At 44.3% G+C, this 25,410-nt stretch overlaps 1 non-coding gene across 1 annotated transcript; it reads left to right on the forward strand.

The window, feature by feature from the left end:
• The first annotated feature begins 3,053 nt into the window (after positions 1-3,053).
• LOC119934103 lies at positions 3,054-3,191 on the forward strand. Its single transcript, XR_005452861.1, has one exon. It is a non-coding gene; the product is annotated as a small nucleolar RNA SNORA7 (small nucleolar RNA).
• Positions 3,192-25,410: the final 22,219 nt, after the last annotated feature.

A 25,410-nucleotide genomic window follows, 5' to 3' on the forward strand; every position in this document is an offset into this window, starting at 1 on the left:
TAGGATGAATAGAAGTTGGCAGTTGCTGAATAAGCTTGCTAATCACCACTATTTTTGATCCATTCTATATGGCGCAGTCACAGCAGTGGGTGTCTCAGCTGATAATTCATCCCCAGGATCTGTGCCTAGCAGGACTGTTGCTTAACTCTCCCTTTCTCTGGCCTATAAGCTCTCAACCAATCAATCATTGGTTTTTATTGAGCACTTACTGTGTTCAGAGCACTGTACTAAGCGCTTGGAAGACTACAATATAACAGAGTTGGTAGGCACATTCCCTGCCCACAATGAGCTTACAGCCTAGAGGAGGAAGCCTTATTTTAATAAAGCTAAGAAGATGGGGAGAGTGGTGGTCTGTCCTATGTGAAGAGGGAGGGAGATCCAGGCCAGAGAAAAGACATAGGAAAGGAGTTGACAGAGCAATAGATGAGATTGAAGTACAGTGAGCAAGCTGGAGCTAGAGGAGAGAAGTGTAAAGGTTGGGTTGTAGTTAGAAATCAGCAAGGTAAAAGTAAGAAGGGGTGAGCAGATTGAGTGCTTTAAAGTCAACAGCAAGGAATTTCTGTTTCTCATAGATGGGCAACCATTGGAGGCTCTTGAGAAGTGGGGAGATGTGGACTGAACTTTTTTTACAGTAATGATTTGGGCTGCAGAGTGAACTGTGAACTGAAGTGGAGAAGCCAGTGAGGAGGCAGATGAGGCAACCTAGGCGGGTTAGAATAAGTGCTAGGAATAGCATATTAGCAGTTTGGAGCCCTTCCAAGGCCTCTCAAACACTGAGCATTTCTCCAGGGAGACTCCCTGAAGCAGCCCTCCCTCTACCTGTTCCAGAACTGTTGTGTTCCCAGCTCAGATCTCTGTGATAGGGGCAACACTTCCGAACACACCTTGTAACCTCCCCGGTGCTTAGAACAGTGCTTGGCACATAGTAAGCGCTTAATAAATGCCATCATTATTATTATTATTAAATAAGGCAAGTCACTTAACTTCTCGGTGCCTCAGTGACCTCATCTGTCAAATGGGGATTAAAACTGTAAGCCCCCCGTGGGACAATCTGATCACTTTGTAATCTCCCCGGTGCTTAGAACAGTGCTTTGCACATAGTAAGCACTTAATAAATGCCATCATTATTATTATTATTAAATAAGGCAAGTCATAACTTCTCGGTGCCTCAGTGACCTCATCTGTCAAATGGGGATTAAAACTGTGAGCCCCCCGTGGGACAACCAGATCACCTTGTAACCTCCCCGGCACTTAGAACAGTGCTTTGCACATAGTAAGTGCTTAATAAATGCGATCATCATCATCATCAAATAAGAATTGGGGGGCAAAGGGGCTCCCCATGACCTTTGACCCACCCTTGGACTCAGGGTTTCAGGCTGGGGGACAACTCTGTCTCTTCCCCTGCAGACAGGGGTGGCTCTGGAGGTTTAGGGGGTCTCCCACAGTCCCTCCAGTGACCTCAACCCGTCCACGGACGCTTTCCGTGGGTTCCTGTCAGGGGATGGACAGGAGGGTCACCCCCGGGGGGAGACCACAGGGGCGGGCCGGAGGCCTTCCCAGACGGAGCCCCTTCCTTCCTCTCCCCCTCGTCCCCCTCTCCATCCCCCCCATCTTACCTCCTTCCCTTCCCCACAGCACCTGTATATATGTATATGTTTGTACAGATTTATTACTCTATTTATTGATTTATTTATTTTACTTGTACATATCTATTCTATTTATTTTATTTTGTTAGTATGTTTGGTTTTGTTCTCTGTCTCCCCCTTATAGACTGTGAGCCCACTGTTGGGTAGGGACTGTATATGTTGCCAACTTGTACTTCCCAAGCGCTTAGTACAGTGCTCTGCACACAGTAAGCGCTCAATACGATTGATTGATTGATTGATTGATTGATTGATTGAATCACAGACCTTGATGGCAGGAGCCAAGGTGAAGAGGGGCTTGGGGCTGAAGATATAAATCCCAGACATAGTAGCATGCAGTGCTGATCTGATCTAGACACTGTAAGACTTTTAGCTCCTTGGGAGCAGGGATCATGTCTATCAACTCTATTGCATTGTTCTCTCCCAAACGTTTGATACCATGCTTTGCACACAGAAGGTGCTCATTAAATACCTATTGATTTTGTTTGGTTGACAGACAAGAGAAGGGCCAGCTGAAAACTGGAATATACAGAACATATCCATATGAATCGCCTCCCATTTCTGAGTGCTCTACCACTTTTGTAGCAGGGATGGAGGTGGAAAGTGGGAGAAGAGTGGTCTGAGGTACAGCATGGTGGCAAGGACCCTAAGACAGTAAAGCAGGGCTGGATCTTCTGGAAAAGGGGCACATTTTGGGAGCCATGCCAGAGACCGGTGTGCCAGACTGAATAACCTGTTGTGCCCCTTCTCCCAAACAGCCAGCACATCCCTGGATGACCGTGTAATCCAAATGATTAATCAAGGACAATCACCACTTGCATATAACTATTAACTGCAGAATCCAAATCAAAGTTCAGCTATAGGTATAGACCCCATATCTCTAAAGAATATTTCCTGATCTGCTTCCTTTTACTGCATCGATTGCTAATAATAATGATGGCATTTGTTAAGCGCTTACTATGGGCAAAGCACTGTTCTAAGCTCTGGGGAGGATACAAGGTGATTAGGTTGTCCCATGTGGGGCTCACAGTCTTAATCCCCATTTTACAGATGAGGGAACTGAGGCCCAGAGAAGTGAAGTGACTTGCCCAAAGTCACACAGCTGACAAGTGGTGGAGCTGGGATTTGAACCCCTGACCTCTGACTCCTAAGCCTGTGCTCTTTCCACTGAGCCACGCTGCTTCACAATTGTACCCTAAGAGTTGTGATTGTGAGGGCCTGGCTCTTCTTCCTCCCAGAAGGTCTCAGAGCATCCAAATCCAATCCTGGCTGTGGATGCAGAGGGTAGTTTGGGGGTAGGGATGAGAGGGAAGGGGGCATGGAGAGAGGAAAGAGGATTCTTCAGTAACACTGGTTCCAAAGACTAGAGCTGGGGAGCCCTTTAATATCCCCCTCCCTACAGATACTTTTCCCCTCACAGTGTTGCACCTGGAGAGTTTCCAGTACTCTACCAGTCTCGGCTTTGGGAGGGAGAGTCAAGCAGAGGCCTACCCATTCCTTTCTTAGCTTGGACAGTGGCTAGAGAGTGGAAGGCAACCTGCTACAAGTCAAAACTCACCCATGCTGGGCAGCAACAGCATGGGAGAGAGTCGAGGGTGGAGACTCAAGTTTACTGTGTGGAAGGAAGCAGTGGTAAATCACTTCCATATTTTTACCAAGAAAACTCTACGGATACACTGCCAGAATGATTACAGATGGAGAGCGGGGCATTCTGAGAGAGATGTGTCCGTGGTGTCACTATGGGTCGGATATGAGGAGGAGCAGCGTGGCTCAGTGGAAAGAGCCCGGGCTTTGGAGTCAGAGGTCATGGGTTTGAATCCCGACTCCATCACGTCTGCTGTGTGACCTTGGGCAAGTCACTTAACTTCTCTGAGCCTCAGTTACCTCATCTGTAAAATGGGGATTAAGACTGTGAGCCCCATGTGGGACAACTTGATCACCTTGTAACCCCCCAGCGCTTAGAACAGTGCTTTGCATATAGTAAGCGCTTAACAAATACCATCATCATCATCATATGACCCAACAGCATAAGACAAGACAGATACTTTTCCCTAGCCTAGGTGTTTGCTTTCCTGTTGTTGACTGCTGACTGTTGTGAATCTCCTACTTTTTGCCTCACTCCCTTAACAACAGTGACAGCGTACGGTGCCCATGGGTTCCTGCTCACAAAAGCCTTCATTACTGGCTGAAAACTGAATGTGAAATCTGAAGTCTTCCTTAGGCTGAGGACGATATTCCAACACCATCCAATTATTTCATTTTTTCAGGCTCTATCCAAGTCTGTCAGCTGAAAAATAATAGTTACTTCTTTTCACTAATCTTTCCCACATCGGCAATTCTTCTTTAGCTTTGCCTTCCTTGCCTTTTATTTTACTAATCCTAGGGGTGATTTTGAATGTGAGAATGGAAATGGTCCATCCAAACCAGCATTCCGTCTCTGACAGTCACAATAGAATGCTTGGAGGAGCAGTGTCCTAAGTTGCCTTTCCCAACCACCACCCTAATGGCTTTGGTTTTGTGTGGGTCCTGGATTTTTCTCTATCTTTCCAGAATCCAAGGGCCCAGCTACCACCTCTAGGTAAAAATGAAGTCATTAATTGGAAATTCATGAAACCAGGGTGGAAATCTCACCTCATCACAAGTTTCTACCCCAAGGAGATCAGTTAACAATTAACAATCCATTTACAGGTCTTGGAGAAGGTCCTAGTCTAAATTAATTGGCCCTATTATTTTCCCTATGGTTATTACCATGTTGGAAATCTGGACTAACCCAAAAACCCTCAAATGCTTTACCTGAAAGCTACTTCATACTTCCAACCATTTTATTTACTCTATTCCACTAAAACAATTTGTTTGTATTTTCCTTTGGATTTATTTTTATATGACTTAAGTTGACCTGCAATATTTCCAGTACACACTTGCAGGACGTCTCCAACTGCCTATACTTATCATGACCCTGAGTAACAGTCTTCTATGTAGTGACTATTCAGTGTTGCCAGAGACCGGCAGTGATATTTTGTTCAGAATCAATCAGAGCATGCCCCTTGGATGGAATAATGACACACTGCATTCATTATTCATTCAATCAAAGCAGCCTGGCTTAGTGGAAAGAGCATGGGTTTGGGAGTCAGAGGTCATGGCTTCTAATCCTGACTCCACCACTTGTCAGCTGTGTGATTTTGGGCAATTCACCTAACTTCTCTGTGCCTCAGTTATCTCATCTTTAAAATGGAGATGAAGCCTGTGAGCCCCATGTGGGGCAACCTCATTACTTTTTATCTGTGCTTAGGACAGTGCTTGGCACATAGTAAGCACTTAACAAATACCATTATTATTATTATTATAACTGCTTACTGCTTGCAGAGCACTGTACTAAGTGCTTTGGAAAATACAAATACAGCAATAAGGAGTGACAATCCCTGCCCACAATGAGCTCACAGTCTGGGTGGGGGGGACAGACATCCATACAAATAACCAGACATCAGTATAAATAAATTAAATTACAGATATATACATAAGTGCTGTGGGGCTGAGGTGGGGGGGGAAGAGCAAAGGTAGCAAGTCAGGGTGACGCAGAAGGGAGTGGGAAATGAGGAAAAGTGGGGCTTAATCTGAGAAGGCATCTTGGAAGAGATATGCCTTCAGTAAGGCTTTGAAGGTGGGAAGAGTAATTGTCTGGTGGATTTGAGGAGAGAGAACGTTCCAGGCCAGAGGTAGGATGTGGGCCAGGGGTTGGAGGCAAGACAGGTGAGATAGAGGCACAGTGAGAAGATTATCACCAGAGGAACGAAGTGCACAGGCTGGGTTGTAGAAGGAGAGAAATGAGGTGAGGTATGAGGGGGCAAGGTGATGGAGTGCTTTAAAGCCAATAGAGAGGAGTTTTTGTTTCATACAGAGGTAGATAGGCAACCACTGAAGATTTTTGAAGAGGGGGTAACGTACTATGATCAATGAATCCATCACTGGCACTGGCCTTCTCGCACCTCAAAACCAATCGGCATACACTAGCCACAGGCCACTGAGGAGAAAGAATGGCTGCCCTGGACAACTGCTTTAAGGGGAGCATCCCATGGACACCCCAACAGTGTCTTTCCTTCTTCCTTCCATAGGTTCTTACCCTTGTCAGTTAAGCCAGCAGTATTGGGGAGACAGCTGTATTCATGTGCTCTGTGAAAAGATGACCAGAAATTTGGTCACCTTTGAGGGGAAAAGCTAACTTGTACTTCCCAAGCGCTTAGTACAGTGCTCTGCACACAGTAAGTGCTCAATAAATATGATTGATTGATTGATTGGGGCTGGGGAAGAGACAAAGGGGGATTGGTGTAGAGAGAGGAGGAGAAAAGGAAAGTGAGGGGAGTAAGGAGAGAGGTGGAAAGGAAAAGGGGAGAAAGGGGGAAAGAAGGCAAAAAAATGGGAGGAAAGGGTGAAGAAAGGGAGAGAGAAAAGGGAAAGGAGAGGAGGAGAAGCTGAGGAAAAGGGGGACAGGGCATCAGGAAGGAGGACAGCTGTTTGCTGTCCACCCTGGTTATCCACGTGGTGCCAGCGAGCACTGGATCACACTCTGGGCAATAGTAGAGGCTCGGGTGCTACCATCTAGGCAGCCATGGGCCAGTGGCATCACTCCAGAAGGAGATAATGGGACTACTGCTGTCCAGACCATTAACGGCCCATTGGGACTGGAACGTGGACAGGGAGCCCCGGCTGGCACAGCATGAAAGGTCAAGAGCAACTGGAAAAACTTGCCTGATTTTTGTCAGGGCCGGAAGTCCTTGGTGACCCTCCATGTCCCCCAGCCTTTACTCCTGTAGTTCTTTTACATTTTTCCAATCACTTCTTGACTTTTCACTGAGTCACTGGTCTTTATTTACCTTCTCCTGACTTCTCTAGGGCTCTCATTATTTTCCTTTAACCAATCAACTGTTTTTCACCTTCCTGAGTGCTTAGGGATTTATTGGATGGGGTAAACCTATAGATGTTCCCTCTCTCTTCCCCTCCCTCCCCTAAATCAGCTCTATCTTTACCGCATCCATTCAATTGCTTTTCAGATTCTTTGAGTTAGGCAGATTGCATGATAAATTCCCATGGTCATCTCAGTCCTCAGTTTGAAAACTTCTGAAGGGTTCAGAGAAGCAGTGTGGCTCAGTGGGAAGAGCCCGGGCTTTGGAGTCAAAGGTTATGGGTTCAAATCCCAGCTCCGTCAATTGTCAGCTGTATGATTTGGGGCAAGTCACTTAATTTCTCTGTGCCTCAGTTACCTCATCTGTAAAATGGGGATTAAGACTGTGAGCCCCACATGGGACAGCCTTATCACCTTGTAACTTCCTCAGCACTTAGAACAGTGCTTTGCACATTGTAAGTGCTTAATAAATGTCATCATTATTATCATTATTATTATTATTATTATTATCATTATTCCCAAACCACCTTTTTATCCAGGGACTTCTCCTCAGCCTCCCATCAGCACTGCTTAGACCCACCACTTGATTCCAGAGCCGAAACTGACCAGTTTTATCAGTTTCTCTCAGAGGCCTTCCTTCCAGTAAGGGTATACACTGTATACTTTACACTTTGTCTTTTTTCCCAAGTTCATCCTCCCTGCCTCTCCTACCCCACAGGCAGCACCAAATATAGATGTGTAGACAGCTGAGGTTCACAGCAAACATACATTCAAGCACAACACACACACATCACTTCCCTCTTTGCAGAGATGTGGACTGAACATTTTTTTAGAAACCAAGGAACGAATCCAGTCAAATGAACCCTGCTCATTTGTCACCATCATCAATAGCATATACTGCATGCCCAGCATTGCTGAAACACTTATCCTATCCCACCTTGGCTGTATCAGCCTCCTTGCTGACCTGCCTGCCTGCTGTCTCTCTTCTCTCCAGTCCAGACTTCACTCTGCTGCCTAGATCTTTTTCTGAAAAAAGGTTCAGGCCACATCTCCCCACTCCTCAAGCAGGGCTTGCCCATCTACCTCCATATCAGATAGAAAATCCTCACCATGTGCTTTAAGGCACTCAATCATCTCTCTCTTCTACCTAACTTGCTGCTCTCCTACTATACAACTCAATCCTCCCACTCTACTCCTTTAATGCCAACCTATTCTCTATACCCCAGTCTCATCTATCTCACTGTCAATCCCTTGCTGATGTTTCCCTCTAGGCTGGAAGTCCTTCCCCCTTCATATTTTACAGACCATCACTTTCTCCACATTCAAAACCCTTCTAAAATCACATCTCTTCCAAGAGGTCTTCCCTGAATAAGCCCTCATTTTCCCCTCTCCACCATCCCCTCTGCATTGCTTATATATATATATATATATATATATATATATATATATATATATATTTGTATGTATATAATATATAATATATGCCGGGGGAGGGGGGGTTGTCATCGCTCCCATTAGATTGTAATCCTCTTGAGGTTAGAGCATGTGTTTCTTGTTTCTGATTTGCTCTCCCACATGCTAGCACTCAGTAGGTGCTCCGTAAATACCATGGATTCATCAACTGACACAATAGAAGTAAACACCTTGGTCCCTGCCCTTCAGATGCTCATCATCACAAACAGGCTATAACAGTGAAACCTCCAACACAGGAAGAAATACCTGGTGTCAGAAAATTTGACCACCACAGCAAAGGATGCTTCTAAAGTGAGGGCATCCACTGTTTTTCTATGAGAAGGAAAGAGATGGCCTCCTCCAGGGACCACCCTCCCCCCACCCCAAATTGCTACTGCATTAATACCCTGGAGTGGTTAATGTTGCTAGGTTTTGTGAGGCTGACATTAGACTGAGGCCCCTTTTTCCTCTCCTCCTCCCCATCCCCCCGACCCTAGTTCCTTCCCCTCCCCACAGCACTTATATATATTCATTCATTCATTCAATCATATTTATTGAGCGCTTACTGTGTGCAGAGCACCGTACTAAGCGCTTGGGAAGTACAAGTTGGCAACATATAGAGACGGTCCCTACCCAACAGTGGGCTCACAGTCTAGAAGGGGGGGACAGAGAACAAAACAAAACATATTAACAGAATAAAATAAATAGAATAAATATGTACAAGTAAAATAAATAGAGCAATAAATCCGTACAAACATATATACATATATACAGGTGCTGTGGGGAAGGGAAGGAGGTAAGGCGGGGGGGAGGAGGGGTAGAGGAAGGAGGGGGTTCAGTCTGGGAAGGCCTCCTGGAGGAGGTGAGCTCTCAGTAGGGCATTTATTAAGTGCTTACTATGTGCAAAGCACTGTTCTAAGCGCTGGGGAGGATACAAGGTGATCAGGTTGTCCCACGGGGGGCTCATGGTCTTAATCCCCACTTTTCAGATGAGGGAACTGAGGCCCAGAAAAGTAAAGTGACTTGCCCAAAGTCACACAGCTGACAAGTGGTGGAGCTGGGATTAGAACCCATGACCTGTGACTCCAAAGCCCATGCTCTTTCCACTGAGCCACGCTGCTTCCCTACAAGTCACTTGGTAAGTTCACTAAATAGGCCATTTCACCCAGTCACCCTCCCTTCTTCATCAGCTATGCACTTGAATCTGTACCCCTGATGTACTTGTTATTCACCACTCCCCCAACACCTATGTGTATATCCTCATACCTTCCCATGTCCCTTTTCAGTAATTATATATATATATATATATATATATATATATGTACAGATTTATTACTCTATTTATTTTACTTGTACATATTTACTATTCTATATTTTGTTAATGATGTGCATTTAGCTTTAATTCTATTGTTCTGATGATTTTGACACCCGTCTACATGTTTTGCTTTGTCGTTTGTCTCCCCTTTCTTTTCTGTGAGCCCGTTACTGGGTAGGGACCATCTCTATATGTTGCTGACTTGTACTTCCCAAGTGCTTAGTACAGTGCTCTGCACACAATAAGCGTTCAATAAATACGATTGAATGAATGAATGAATGAATTAGAAGATTCATACAGAGCAAATTTCTGAGAGCAACGATGAATTGTCACGAGTACTTAATAACAGGAAATGTGATTATAGAATATGTTGGACCTCTCCACCCTCCCTTCCCCGCCACCCCCCACCTCCTCCCAGGGCCTTGGGATGGATGACTTGCTTCATTATTTTAAATGAGGAAAATGTGAGATGCATACTAGATAGGATGTGCAAATTAAAATGGAATAAATTGCCAGCAGGACGGTTTATCAACAGATGGGGCTTCCTGAGGCCAACCACCTCCTGATGGCAGGACAGTAGAGTGCCCAAGGTTGAGTCTAGTGGTCACCAAACAACTGGAGTCCATTGAGCAGTGATCTGCAACTATCAATTCCAAGGTGCACACTTGAGAGGAAGAGAAAGATCTACAGCTTTCTGTGATTTCTTTTCCTGTATATTTAGAATGAATTCTTGGAGATTTTCCCCCAGGAGCACTGCCTTGCAGGGAAAATCCTGCCCCACCTGCAAAATAATATCAAATTAGGAAGAACAAAAATTCCAGAAAGCTGCAGACTCCAGCTTGACTTTTCTGTCACTTAGGAGGCCCTGGAGAAATTGTATCAGTGATGTGAAGATCAGGTGGGTCAGAGCCAGGCCCACTGTGGGGATTTAGCGGTGTCTGTGATTGGCTACACTTTGGTGCCCTTTAGAAAATGAAAGAATTGAGAATAAAGCCAACAATTAAAAATATTTGAAGATTAGGGAAGCATTTTGGGATCAAAGAGTTTGGCCAGCAATACTAATTATTTAATTGCCTGTCATTAGAGTTTAAGCCTGAAATATAGAAGCACAAACAGTTCCATCCAATGGAGAACTTTGTCCTTCTGAAGGTGGTATGTGGACCTGGTTTGCTTAGGCAACCCTTCTGGCAAGTTGAGCAGTATCAACCGATCAATCAGTGGTAGTTATTAGGTGCTTATTATGTGATTGTCACTGTGCTAAGCACTTGGGAGAGTATAATGTAACAGAGTTCATAGACATGTTCCCTATCCACAAGGAGCTTACAGCCTAGAAGAAGAGGCAGACATTAAAATCAATTGCTGATATGTACACAGGTGCTGTGGGACTGAGGGTGAGGTGAATAGCAAGTGCTTAAAGGGTACAAATCCAAGTTCAAGGATGATGCAGAAGGAAGAGGGAATAGGGGCAAATACTGGCTTAGTCAGGGAAGGCTTCTTGGAGATGTGATTTTAAAAAGGTTTGGAAGGTGAGGACAGTGATCATCTGCCCTCTGTGAAGGGGGAAAGAGTTCTAGGCCAGAGGGTTGGCATAATAATGAGGGCATTTATTAAGCACTTACTATGTTCAAAGCACTGTTCTAAGTGCTGGGGGGGGGGTTATAAGGTGATCAGGTTGTCCCATGGGGGCTCACAGTTTTAATCCCCATTTTACAGATGAGGGAACTGAGGCACAGAGAAGTATTTATTTATTTATTTATTTATTTTACTTGTACATATCTATTCTATTTTATTTTGTTAATATGCTTTGTTTTGTTCTCTGTCTCCCCCTTTTCGACTGTGAGCCCACTGTTGGGTAGGGACCATCTCTACATGTTACTAACTTGTACTTCCCAAGCGCTTAGTATAGTGCTCTGCACACAGTAAGTGCTCAATAAATATGACTGATTGATTGATTGATTGATTGAAGTGACTTTCCCAAAGTCACAGAGCTGACAATTGGCAGAGCTGGGATTTGAACCCACGACCTCTGACTCCAAAGCCTGTGCTCTTTCCACTGAGCCACGCTGCTTCTCTATAAGCAAGGGGTCAGTAGCAAGATAGATGACACTGAGGTACAGTGAGTAGGTGGGCATTAGAGGAGTGAGGTGTCCGGTCTGGGAAGTCAGCAAGGTAAGGAGCAAGGTGATTGAATTCTTTTAAGCCAGTGGTGAGGAGTTTCTTTTTGATGTGGAGATGGGTGGCAACTCCTGGAGATGTGGACCAAATATTTTTTTAGAAAAATGGTCCAACAGCAGAGTGAAGTAATGACTGGAGTGGGGAGAGACAGGAGGCAGATAGGTCAGCGAGGAGACTGATACAGTAGACAAGACAAGATGTAAGTGCTTAGATCAGTGTAGTAGCAGTTTGGTTCATGAGGAAAAGGCAGATTTTAGCAATGTTGTGAAGATAAAACCAACAGGATTTAATGACAGATTGAATGCGTGGGTTAAATGAGAGAGATGATTTGAGGATAATGACAAGGTTACAGCTTTGTGAAATGGGAAGGATGATGGTGTTGTCTGCAGTGATAGGAACAACATGGGGAGGAAAGGGTTTGGATGAGAGGATGAGTTCTGTTTTGGACAGGTTAAGTTTAAGGTGTCAGCAAGATAGCCAAGTAGAGATGTCCTGAAGGCAAGTAGAAATTCAAAACTGCAGAGAAGAAGGAGGTTGGGGCTGGAGAGATTCCGTCTGTGTTGTCAGCCTTTTCTTTATTGGTGATCAATAAAGGTTTGTAGCCTTGGATTTGAAGAGAAAGGGGGCAACTTATTGGGCAAAATACATCTTAAGGGGCTTTAGCTCTGGATTCCACAGAAAGGGAGTTCATTGGAACCACCTCCATCTTGCTCTGACACCCACTCTGACCCTGGAGGTTAGCCCTGCCCAAATCTAGGTTATTCAATCAATCAATCCCATTTACTGTTTTCTGTAAGCAGAGCACTCTACTACTAAGCACTTGGGAAAATACAATATACCAGAGTTATTAGACATGTTTTCTACCCACGTGGAGCTTACAGTCTAGAGGGGCAGTGAAACATTAAATGATGGTTATATACATTCAATCTCTGAGACTGAGGGCTTGGAGAATATCAAGTGCCTTAAAGGGTACAAATCCAAGTGCAAGGACAATGTAGAAGGAAGAGGGAATAGGGCAAAGGAAGGCTTTGTCAAAGAAGGCCTTTTGGAGAAGATTCATTCATTCATTCAATCATATTTATTGAGTGCTTACTTTGTGCAGAGCACCATACTAAGCGCTTGGGAAGTACAAGTCGGCAACATATAGAGACGGTCCCTATCCAACAATGGGCTCACAGTCTAGAAGGGGGAGCCAGACAACAAAACAAAACATGTAAACAGGTGTCAAAATCACCAGACCAAATAGAATTGAAGCAATATGCACAACATTAACAAAATAAATAGAATAATAAATATGTACAAGTAAAATAAATAGAGTAATAAATCTGTACAAATATATGCAAGTGCTGTGGGGAGGGGAAGGAGGTAAGGTGGGGAGGATGGGGAGGAGGAGAGGAAAAAGGGGACTTAGTTTGGGTAGGCCTCCTGGAGGAGGTGAGCTCTCATTAGGGCTTTGAGGGGAGGAAGTGAGCTAGTTTGGTGAATGTATGAAAGGAGGGCATTCCAGGCCAGGGGGAGGATGTGGGCCAGGGGTCGACGGTGGGACAGGTGAGAACAAGGCACAGTGAGGAGGTTAGCAGCAGAGAAGTGGAGGGTGCGGGCTGGGCTGTAGAAGGAGAGAAGGGAGGTGAGGTAGGAGGGAGTGAGGTGATGGAGAGCCTTGAAGCCGAGAGTGAGGAGTTTTTGCTTGATTTGTAGGTTGATAGGCAACCACTGGAGATTTTTGAGGAGGAGAGTGACATGCCCAGAGAGTTTCTTTACAAAGATAATCTGGGCAGCAAATTGAAGTATAGACTGAAGATTTGATTTGAATAATGCTTTGAATGTGGGAAGAGTAATGGTCTGTCTGATATGGAGGGGGAGTGAGTTCTAGGCCAGAGGCAGGATGTGGGTATGGGCCAGCAATGGGATAGATTAGATGGAGACACAGTGAGTAGGTTGCCAGTACAGGAGCCATGTGTGTGGGCTGGGTTATAGTAAGAAATCAATGAGTTAAGATAAGAGGAGGCAAGGTGATTGAGTGCTTTAAAGATTATTGACATTTCTAAGCCACCAGAAGTTCAGTTAATCACCGTAAGTCATTAGCCTCAACTGTAAAACTTAAGCAAATTGACGTGTTGATTTACATATTTCAGTTGTGGGTACCCTAGAGCTTGTGAGCATCTCTATATACTTTATATCAAAGAGAAAAGGTGGAAAAGTGTCACTGAGTCACCAAAGACACCCCTGATTGGCTAAGGGTGGATTGCAGCAGAGCAATCAGCTGAGTGAGTGCTACACAATGCATGCTTCCCATTCCTCCCATACTCGCCCCTGCAGCAGCTCCAGTGAGCCTGGAGAAATTGGTTTCCAGCATCCAATTTGGTCACCCTCCTGGCCATAGTTACCGCTCCACCTCCCCCAGGAATGGAAAGGGGCAAAGGCCAAACCCAGAAGGATCCATGAGGAAACTGTCTTTGTCCACACTGAGAGCCCGAAAAACCCTGCAGAACAACAGAGCTGGAAAGTAAAGTCTCTGAGCTTCCTTTTTGCCACTTCCTTCCCCTTTGCAAACCTACTTTCCACCCAACTCTCTGCTCTGGTGACCCCTGAGTCTTAAGGTGACCAGATTTCTGGTCATGGGGTTGGTTCTAAAAGTGAGTGGGACTACAGAAAGGTGGGGGGAGGGGAGGTGCTGGGGAGAGGCAAAGGAAATAAGGGGGACTTTGCTTGGAGATTTAAAATTATTTGTAATAATATCAGAAGTATGACTGCTCCTGTCGCATATGCAGCACTAATCTCTTTTATAAGCAAGAAATATGTTTAGTTTCTTAATTACCACTGCTACTACTTAAAGCTGGGACTGAGAAATCATTTCAAACCCTCTATCATTTCCCCATAGTTAGTATGTGCTTATTTGATAAAAGACAGAGTTCAGAAAAGGTCCATGAAGGGTCGTTAGTCACACTGATTTACCTCTGTTGCATAGTTCATTGAATGCATTTAACAACTTAAGGGAAAACGGAGAGCTTAGAATAGCTGATCAGTACCCAATGTTACTGAGGCAAACAAGATTAATATTTCTGAAAAAATCCTCTTACTCTTGAATTCGTATTTTTCCAATGTAATTATTAACACACTTCTGGCATTTCATATGAAATGCTCTGCTCTAAATCCTAATTCCTTATTTCTATTCCTCTTCCTCCTCCTCATTATCATTATTATCATCATCATCATCATTGTTACTACATTTGTTAAGTACTTACTAGGTGTCAAGCACTGTTTAAAGTGCTGAGGTAGAAACAAGTTGATCAGGTCAAACACAGTCCCTGTCTCACATGGAGCTCGCTTCCCCTGAAAGGAGATTACTCCTCCTGTCACTTCTCCATCCTTAAGGAGCTCAAACATTGTGTTAGGGTTTGTTTGAGATTTTAAAGAGTAATTCCCATTTTAAGAAGTAATTCTCAATGAGATTCCCGTGTACATGGAAAATCTGAATCAAGAAAAAATATTTTTTATTCATGAAGCAGACTTTCTGAACTGTATTACCAATAAGAAAGTCTACCAAACCTGCATAAACATCAGTGTCCTGTTTTTTCAACAGATGAATGTGTTTGTGCTTGTGTGTATGCCTATGCATAAAAGTGAATGTTTGAGAGAAACGGTGTCACTTCCAGACTCCACTGAATCTTAAACTCAGTTTAAACCCAGTGATTGCCCATCCACCCCTGCATCAAGCAGAAACTCATTTATTCATTCAATCGTATTCATTGAGTACTTACTGTGTGCAGAGCATTGTACTAAGCACTTGGGAAAGTCCTTACCCTTGGCTCTAAAGCACTCAATCAGCTTTCCCTCACCTATCTAACCTTACTGATTTCCTACTATAACCCAGCCCGCACACTTCATTCTTCTAATGCCACCCTACTCCCTGCATCTTGATCTCATCTGTCTCACCACTGACCCCTTGCCCACGTCGTTCCTCTGACCTGGAATTCCCTCCCCAGCCATATACAACCTTTCCTCACCTTCAAATCCTTATTAAATTCACACCTATGCCCTTGGCTTTGAACCCTTGAAGCATTTGATATTCACCCCACCCTCAGCTCCACAACATACATGTACATAACCGTAATTTATATTGGCATTTGTACTTATTTTGGCATTTGCATTTGTATTAAAAACTCCCAGTGGACAGGAAAAGTGTCTGCCAATTTTGTTGTGCTCTTCCAAGCTCTCTACTCTGCTTACCATTAGCACCCAGTAAAAAGCACTGATTGATTGATTGATCTACAGGAACCTTCCAAATGTCTCTTCTAATATGGTCTTCTAGAGCACTCCAGAGAACGTTGCTAACAGACAAAAGGATTAGAATTTTGGAAGAACAATACACTTACTTTAAACACAATCATTATCAGAAACTAATCCTGGACTAGAAACAGCTCTAGTTTGCCAAACTGAGTCAGTTGTTAATAATAAGCGAAGCACCGCTTGAAGGGAGACCCTCCCACCTATAACTGCTATTCTTTTTGAAAGAATTCGACAACAGAATTTCAGTGTGAGACAGATTAGTCTAACCCAAAAAGCCAAAACTAAGAATTCACATTCATGGTTTCAGCAGTGGTTCTACAGCCCAAGAAGCTGTTTCAGGGAATGCTGCACTGAAAGCAAAATATAGTAATTAGGGGGAAATTATAGACTCTGATAGATTGAGCCTATTCTTCACACCTAAACCTGAAATTACTGTATGTCACTGATGCGCTTCTGAGTGGGAAAGGGTAAAATTGTCTGGGCTGAGCCCAGCCCTGCTGTTATGCCACATGTCATTTCATTCCATTTATGTTGGGCCTCAATTCTCCACTGGATTTCTCACCTGAGTTGGGATCTGATTTCCTCTTTATATGATTCAGAGAACTCCTAAGAGTCCTTTCTGCTCCTGGGAAATCTGTGACAAGTGACTCTTAGGAGTACCCTGCAAGACATACTGTGTGCTATACTGCACAAGTGTTTGGAAGAGTACAACATAACAATAAACAGACACATTCCCTGTTCTTAAGCTTAGACAGGGCTATTTCCTTTTTCCAAATTTCCTGGTGGCCCCTTGAATGAGTCCCCGCATCCTGCTACTGTCCTTGGTAAAGTTAGCTCCTTCAAAACAGATTTTCCCTTATCATTTGTCCAGAACTGACTGCCATGGTACACCAAATTTGCCTGGCTACCAGATGTTTCTCCCACCCATTGCCAAACCCCCAAACCAGAGGTCATTATTAATTATTATCATTATTACTATCATTAAGTGGTATTTTTAAAGCACTTGCAATGATCCAAGCTCTGAACAAAGCACTGGGGTAGATAATAATTATAATAATAATAATAATAATGCTTGTAAAGCACTTACTATGTGCCAAGAAGTTTTCTAAGTACTAGGGTAGATACAAGTTAATCAGGTTGGACACAGTTCCTGTCCCAGATGGGGCTCACATTCTTAATCCCCATTTTATAGATGAGGAATGTGGCCCAGAGAGGTTAAGTGACTTGCCCAAGGTCACGTAGCAGACACGCGGCAGAGCCGGGATTAAAGCCCTGGTCCTTCTGATTCCCAGGCCTGTATTATATCCACTAAACCACGTTGTTTACAAGCTGGAAGATAATCTTGTTGGATACAGACAGGACCCTGTATTGTTGGACCCTGTATTCATGAGACGTGAATGAGACACAAGATTGGACCCTGCATCAAGTCCAGCAAGAAGCAGCATGGCCTGGTAGAAAGAGCACAGATCTGGTCTCCAGAGGACCTGGATTCTAGTCCCAGCTCCACAATACTTCTTCTGTGGGACCAGATTTGCGGGGGAAAGATTTACAGATTTGCTGTAAGGGAAAGAGAGCAGGTGAGGAGGTTGTGATCAAACAGAGGAATTTCAGAATTGGTGAGGGTAATAATAATAATAATAATGATGGCATTTGTTAAGCGCTTACTATGTGCCAAGCACTGTTCTAAGCGCTGGCGGTGATACAAGGTGATCAGGTTGTCCCACATGGGGGCTCACAGTCTTCATCCCCATTTTACAGATGAGGTAACTGAGGCTCAGAGAAGTTAAGTGACTTGCCCAAGGTCACACAGCGGACATGTGGCGGAGCCGGGATTCAAACCCATGACCACTGACTCCAAAGCCCGGGCTCTTTCCACTGAGCCACGCTGTTTATTGAACAGTTACTGGAGAATCTAAAGTCAAGTGTGTGTCCAAGTTGGTGAGTGTGTGAGGTAGAGTGGAGCAGGTGGTAACTGGAGTAAAGAAGTGGGAGGAGGTAGACGGTGGAAAGGTCAATGGGGACATCCACATGGATATTCAAGTCCCCTGGTCCACCTTAAAGTCCACCTTGTCTCAGTGTGCAACTCTGCTGACCCTTCCCCACCTCCTTCACTCCCCGCTCAGGGGCCTAAATTCACTCATCCAGGGGTCTATCTGTTCACCAGGATTCATGACACTGATCTTAGATTAGAAGCCAGAGGACTGGAGTGCTGGCTTGCTCAGCTCACTTCGGGCAGCAGTCAGTGCAACCCCACACATGTTGAGTCCCTTTATAATGTTTTCTGATGACAATGACAGCCGTGATGAGGACAACTGGTGGTGCCTCCTTATTTGAATTTCTGCCTTTCTGGAACAAAGTGGCAGTTGCTGAGCACTCATTGCAAGCTGAACAAGATTACACTTGGTTATAAAAGATGTGCTTTCAGTATTGAACAGGAGTGATTCTAATTTGGATGCTGTGCATAAATGATCCATCAGTGATATTTACTGAATGCTTACCACATGCAGAGCACTGTACTAAGTGCTTGGGAGAATCCAATACTATAGAGTTGATAATAATAATAATAATAATGTTGGCATTTGTTGAGCGCTTACTATGTGCAAAGCACTGTTCTAAGTGCTGGGGGAGATGCATGATGATCGGGTTGTCCCACGTGGGGCTCACAGTCTGAATCCCCATTTTACAGGTGAGGTAACTGAGGCTCAGAGAAATTAAGAGACTTGCCCAAGGTCACACAGCAGACATGTGGCAGAGCCGGGATTCGAACCCATGACCTCTGACTCCAAAGCCCGGGCTCTTTCCACTGAGCCACGCTGCTTCTCTGAGCCACGCTGTTTCCTGCCCACACCATTCTTAGAGTCTAGAGAGGGAAACAAACATTAACATAAGTAATCTATAGATATGTATGTAAGTCCTGGGAGGCTGAGAGTGGGGTGAAAAGCAAATGCCCAAAGGGCAGGGATCCAATCCATCAATCATTCGTATTTACTGTGTGCAGAACACTGTAATAAGCACTTGGGAGAGTACAATATAACAGAGTTCATTCATTCAATCGTATTTATTGAGCACTTACTGGGGTAGACATGTTCCCTGCCCTCCTCAAAAATCTCCAGTGGCTGTCAGTCAACCTACGGATCAAGCGAAAACTCCTCACTCTTGGCTTCAAAGCTCTCCATCACCTCACGCCCTCCTACCTCACCTCCCTTCTCTCCTTCTACAGCCCAGCCCGCACCCTCCGCTCCTCTCCCGCTAATCTCCTCACTGTACCTTGTTCACAAATGTCCCGCCGTCGACCCCTGGCCCACATCCTCCCCTTGGCCTGGAATGCCCTCCCTCTGCACATCCACCAAGCTAGCTCTCTTTCTCCCTTCAAACCCCTACTGAGAGCTCACCTCCTCCAGGAGGCCTTCCCAAACTGAGTCTCCTTTTTCCTCTCCTCCTCCCCATCCCCCCTGCCCTACCTCCTTCCCCTCCCCACAGAACCTGTCTATATGTTTGTACAGATTTATTACTCTATTTATTTTACTTGTACATATTTACTATTCTATTTATTTTGTTAATGATGTGTATCTAGCTTTATTTTTATTTATTCTGGTGACGACATCTGTCTATATGTTTTGTTTTGTTGTCTGTCTCCCCCTTCTAGACTGTGAGCCCGTTGTTGGGTAGGGACCATTTCTATATGTTGCCAACGTATACTTCCCAAGCACTTAGTACAGTGCTCTGCACACAGTAAGCATTCAGTAAATACGATTGAATGAATGAATGAATGAATGAATGCCCACAACAAGCTTAATACATAGACAATGCAGAAGGGAGAGGGAACTGGGGGAAAGAGGGCTTAATCAGGAAAGGCCTCTTGGAGGAGATGGGACCTTAATTAGTCCATGAAAGTGGGAAAAGTGATGGATGGTCTGAAGGGGAGGGAGTTTCAGGCTCAAAGGAGGATGTGGGAAAGGGGTTGGTGGTGAGATAGATGTGATCAGGGCATAGTGAGTAAACTGGTGCTAGAGGAGCAGAGTGTGCAGGCTGGGCTGTAGTAGATCAGTGAGGTGAGGTAGGAGGAGGCAAGTTCATTCATTCATTCCTTCAATTGCATTTATTGAGCACTTACTGTGTGAGGAGCTCTGTACTAAGTGCTTGGGAAGTACAAGTTGGCAAAGTTGATTGAATGCTTTATAGCCAATGGTAAGGAACTTCTGTTTCTTGCAGAGGTGGATGGGCAGTCACTGGAGGATTTTGAAAGGTGGGGAGATGTGGACAATTTTTTTTAGAAAAATGATCTGGGCAGCAGAGTGCCCTGGAATGGGGAGAGAGATGAGGCAGGGAGGTCAGTGAGAAGGCAGATGCAGTAATCAAGGCAGGTTAAGTGCTTGGATAAGGTGTAGTAGCAGATTAGTAGCAGAGTAGCAGTTTGGATGGAGAGGAAAGGGTGGATTTTAGCGATGTTGTTAAGGTAAAACTGACAGGATTTGGTGACAGATTGAATATGTGGGTTGTATGAGAGAAATGAGTTGAGGCAGGTGACAGATTGAATATGTGGGTTGTATGATAACCAGAGGAAAAAGCCACGGTTAAGGGCTTGTGAGATAGGGAGGATAGGAGCATTGTCTACAGTAATGGAAAGACAGAGGGAGGGTTGGGCTTGAGTGGGAAGATTAATCTTTCAGTTTTGTACATGTTTGGTTTGAGGTGTGGGGACATCCAGGCAAAGATGTCCTGTAGGCAGGAGGAAATGTGAGACTGTGGAGGAGAGAGGTCAGGGCTGGAGATGTAGAGTTGGGAGTCATCGGCCTAGAGATTAGCTAGACAGCAGCCAACAGACCCTGAGGAAATAATCCACGGTCTTGCAGAAAATAAAATGCTCTTCCTGCTGTCCAGAAAAACCAGGCTCTTTTTCCAGCAGATTGTTCCCTTCCCTGCTCTCTCAATTCTCTCTCAGTGAAAACCAGAAAATCGGGGCTACAGAATGGTTTTTGCCTTCTGAACAGCCCTCCCATAAGTAGCCCCTGTTCCATGTTTTCTATACAGCCTCAGCTAGACAAATCCAGGTTCTGCCTCTTCCATTATATCCCTTTTCTGTGCCCCCTTTTTCCCCTCTTTGAAAAAAAAGGAGAGCCCACCGCCTGTCATCTGGAAGAAATAACAGAAAACACCAATGGGGAATGGGAAAGTCTTGGCTAGGTTCCAATCAATAAGTGGTATTTATTGAGCACACGGTTTATGCAGAGCACTGTACTGAGCACTTGGAAGAATACAACGCAACAGAATTAGTGGACACATTCCCTGCCCTTAACGGGCTTATGGTCTTGAGGACCAATAAGGCAGAAAAAGACCTGTGGGTCATACTCATCCACAAGCTGAATGTGATTCAGCAATATCACCCTATTTTCCAGACCCTGAATGGCACAGAGGTGAGACATTTTTAGAAAAATGAGAAAAAAGGAGAACCGGCCCGGTAACAGGCTGTGCACCGGGAAACCTGGATACGTTTTTTTCCAGATCAGCCCTCAACATCCTCCTACACCCACTAGTACAGACCTAATATGATAATCATTTGTATAGTGCCTGGCTCTGTTCTAAGAATAAAAACCTCAAATAGAGTACTTCTGGAATGATCAAGTTCAAGATAGGCGATTGGCATTTATTCTGACAATTGTAGCATGGCCTGGGAGTTAGAAACACCTGGGTTCAAATCCCAGCTCTACCACTTGTCTGATGTGTGACCTTGGAAACGTCACTTCACTTCTCTGGGCCTCAGCTATCTCATCTGTAAAATGGGGATTGAGATTGTGAGCCCCGTGTGGGACAGGATCTATGTCCAACCTGAATTGCTTGTATCCACCCCAGCACTTAGTACAGTGCCTGGTACATAGTAAGCGCTTAACAAATACCACCATCATTATTAGTATTATTACTGCAAGACTATTCAGACTTCACTAGGGGACATTTCCCGAGGATGTTTCCGACACCCTCATGAAATTCCTGATGTGGCTCTTTCTGAACTGTTTGTGCTGGGTTACAAGTGCAATCTGTTTGGAGCTAATAGCTTCCTCCCAGTGAATATCCTCACTATTACTAACTCTGTTATATTCTCCCATGTGTTTAGTACAGTGCTCTGCCTGAAGTAAGGACACAGTAAATACAGTTGATTGAATATTTTGGACTGTTCTCAAGTGCAGGCCTCAGTTGAACCAAACCTCTCATTAAGTACACACCCAAACAGGCAGTGTGGGTACCTCAAATCAGCCAGCAGAATCCAATTCCTCATACAGTGAGCCAGATTGTACCTCCCCAGCACTAGTCTGAACATGACCCATAATTGCTCGTATCAGAATCTTTATCTCAGGATGTGCTTTAAACAGAACCTCTGCCTTCAGAAGTTCTGCCACGAATGGTTTATCTCCTGGCAGGAGAAAGCAGACGAATATAAGACAGGCAAGCTGAAGCAAAAGTCCATTGTGATATATTTAATTATACCTTCCACTTCCCAAGTCTTTGGGATCTTGATATATAAACTGCTCAGCAAATATCAATCATCGATGGACAGGTCAGCACATGACCCTATTTTATAGATGAGGACATTAAAACTTTGGGTGCCCCTAGACTGCGATTATCACGAGCCCTCATATTCTTCAAAGGAAGGATGTAACCTGAAAAAGTTAAACTACATAAAAGACTTGGAATCTATTTAGTGCATTTCTTTCCGGGAATTCAGACCAACAAGGAAAAGGCAAGGTATTTTCACCAGACAAGGTTGGGTTATAATGACTAATCAGGAAATTAAAAGAAAACAGTAATTGAGAAACACTATAGCTTAGTGGAAATAGCACATACCTGAGAGTCAAGGACCTGGGTTTAATCCCAGCTCTATCAATTGTCCTCTGTGTGAGTCTATGACCTTAATCAAGGCCCTCAACTTCTCTGTATCTCAGATTCCTCATTTGAAAATAGGGATTAAATACCTGCTCTCCCTCCTACTTAATCTGTGAGCCCTGTGTAGGACAGGGACTGTGTCCAATCTGATTAACTTGTATCTACCCCAGCGCTTAGAACAGTGCTTGACAAATAGTAACTGCTTAACAAATACCACAATTAAGATGGTGATAATCTGCATTTGAAGATGATGCCATTGATGATAAACTCATTTGTGGGTGTGAGTACAGCTGAAAAAAAAAATGATGCAGTATTGATCGGGCCAACCATCCTATTCCCACCCGCAGACTTGTCCTTTGTTGTGCTGGTATGTTGGCAGCATCTGGTGCAGTTGTCATTCCTGCTTTAGGCTCACATGCTCTCAAAGCTTCTGAAGCACATGAGACACAGCTTTCTTCATTGCAGCACACCTGTTAAGCACTTACTATGTGCCGGGCACTGGATCAGCACTGGGGTAGATACAAGCTAATCAGGTTGGACACAGTCCTTGCCCCGGCTCTGCCATATATCTGCTGTGTGACCTTGAGCAAGTCACTTAACTTCTCTGGGCCTCAGTTACCTCATCCCTAAAATGGGATCAAGACTGTGAGCACCATGTGGGACAGGGACTACGTCCAACCTGATTAACTTGTATCTACCCCAGCATTTAGAACAGTGCTTGGCACATAGTAAAATCTTAACAAATACCACAATTATTGTTATTATTATCATTATGTCCCACATGGGCCTAAGTCAGAAGGAGGAGGACTTAATCCCCATTTTACAGAGGATGACAATGACAATGATGGCATTTATTAAGCGCTTACTATGTGCAAAGCACTGTTCTAAGTGCTGGGGAGATTACAAGGTGATCAGGTTGTCCCACGGGGGGCTCTCGGTCTTAATCCCTTTAGGACTAAACTTAGGATGCCTTAGAAATCATTTTTAGTTGTTGGGACTTAAAAAAAATAACTGGAAGAACAACCTACGTATCCAGGGAAAAATCCATAGACTCGAAAGGCAGGAATACTAGATCTCTTAAGTGAGATAATGAAAATCTGAGCCCGTTGTTGGGTAGGAACCGCTTCTACACGGTGCCCATTTGTGCTTCCCAAGTGCTTAGTACAGTGCTCTGCACACAGTAAGCGCTCAATAAATGTGATTGAATGAATGAATGAAAATGTAAAGGGTAAATGTAAAGGATGTAACTGATTCAGTTATTTTCCAAAATTCAGCTGTGATGCCCCATTTTCTGAGGTTGCATATTGTTGCTCTCAGAGAGGATTTACTCCATCTCACTGCTTTTGGTCCCCGCATTTCAGCTCATCACACAACTGTTTGGGTGCCCTGTTGTCATCCATTCACTTCACAGATTCCCCCTCCAAAGCTGGGATGAACCTAGCTTCAATACTAGAAGCCTGACCTGATTTCAAGGCTTTGTTGTTTGTGATCCCATCTTGCCACTGGGTGTTAAGCATGACCTGAGGTGAAGCTGATAGACTACTCAGGGGGTCAGGAGTAATGTTTGTGTTGGGCCCACCTCCTAAAACACCTAGAAAGCTGGGCCACACACAGCTCCATATCCTTCAATTTGGTCTGAAGCCTGATGGCATGTTACTGTCACACTCAGAAGTCACACTGACCTTCCAAATTTGGTTTTCCACTTCCTGGTCTCTTGGTGTAGTGCCAGGGAGGGTTGCTGCCAAGTGTGGGGACAGATGACTTGTTGAAGAAGATCTTTGTTTGGGTGTTGGTTTCCCTGGGTTTCCTTCCCGTCTCTTCAGACTTCTCATCCATCCTCAGAGCTGGACTGACTATAAAGTGGCATACTAAGTGGCCTGGCCTAGGGGAAAGAGCTGGGGCCTGGGAATCAGGGGACTTGGGTTCTAATCCTGACTTGCCACTTGCCAGCTGTCTGACCTTGGGCAAGTTGCTTCACTTCTCTGGGTCTCAGTTTCCTCAGCTGTAAAATGGGGAATCAGTACCTGTTCTCTCTCCTTCTTAGATTGGGAACCCCATGTGGGACAGGGACTGTGTCCAACCTAATTATCTTGACTCTAGTAAGCACCTAAGAAATACCATGTTGTTATTATTATTATTATTATTTCTATTATTATTATTACTACTATCATTATTACTTGCTTGGTCAGAATTAGGAACTAGCCAAGTAGCTGCTCAGAACTAGTTACATGTCCACACTAGCCTCCAAAATATTCTTTGTGTCCTGGTGGGAAAGTCTAAACCCAGCCCTTACTCAGCTCTCTGCTTCATACATATGCCTGGCACATGTTTAATTCACTACAGAAACTATAGTGCATAAAAGGCAGCTACAGATATTGATTCTCTCACTTAGCCATATGTATCATTCCATTATTACGATGCATTTATTTCACTACCTCAATGATAGATTACAATCTTACTAAGATACAATTTTCAACTTTTACTGCATTACCACAAACAACTGTTGATTGAAATCTCACAGAGATACAATTTTCAGCACTGGATAAAATCTTAACCACAAGCACTGCTGACAGACAGGACTCCACCTGCCAGGTTTTCCCTGACAACTCACCTGCCAGATCCCAAGGAACGGTGTAGACCACAAATGATGAAAGATAACAACCAAATATCCTCAGGTGGAATGGATGCAGTTGCATCCACTTCCAAGGTAGAAGGAGCTAGAGAAGCCTACCATTTTGCTTCATTTTTTAAGATATTCATTA

The sequence above is a fragment of the Tachyglossus aculeatus genome, chromosome 1 (genome assembly GCF_015852505.1).
Source record: "Tachyglossus aculeatus isolate mTacAcu1 chromosome 1, mTacAcu1.pri, whole genome shotgun sequence".
Taxonomy (NCBI): Eukaryota; Metazoa; Chordata; class Mammalia; order Monotremata; family Tachyglossidae; genus Tachyglossus; species Tachyglossus aculeatus.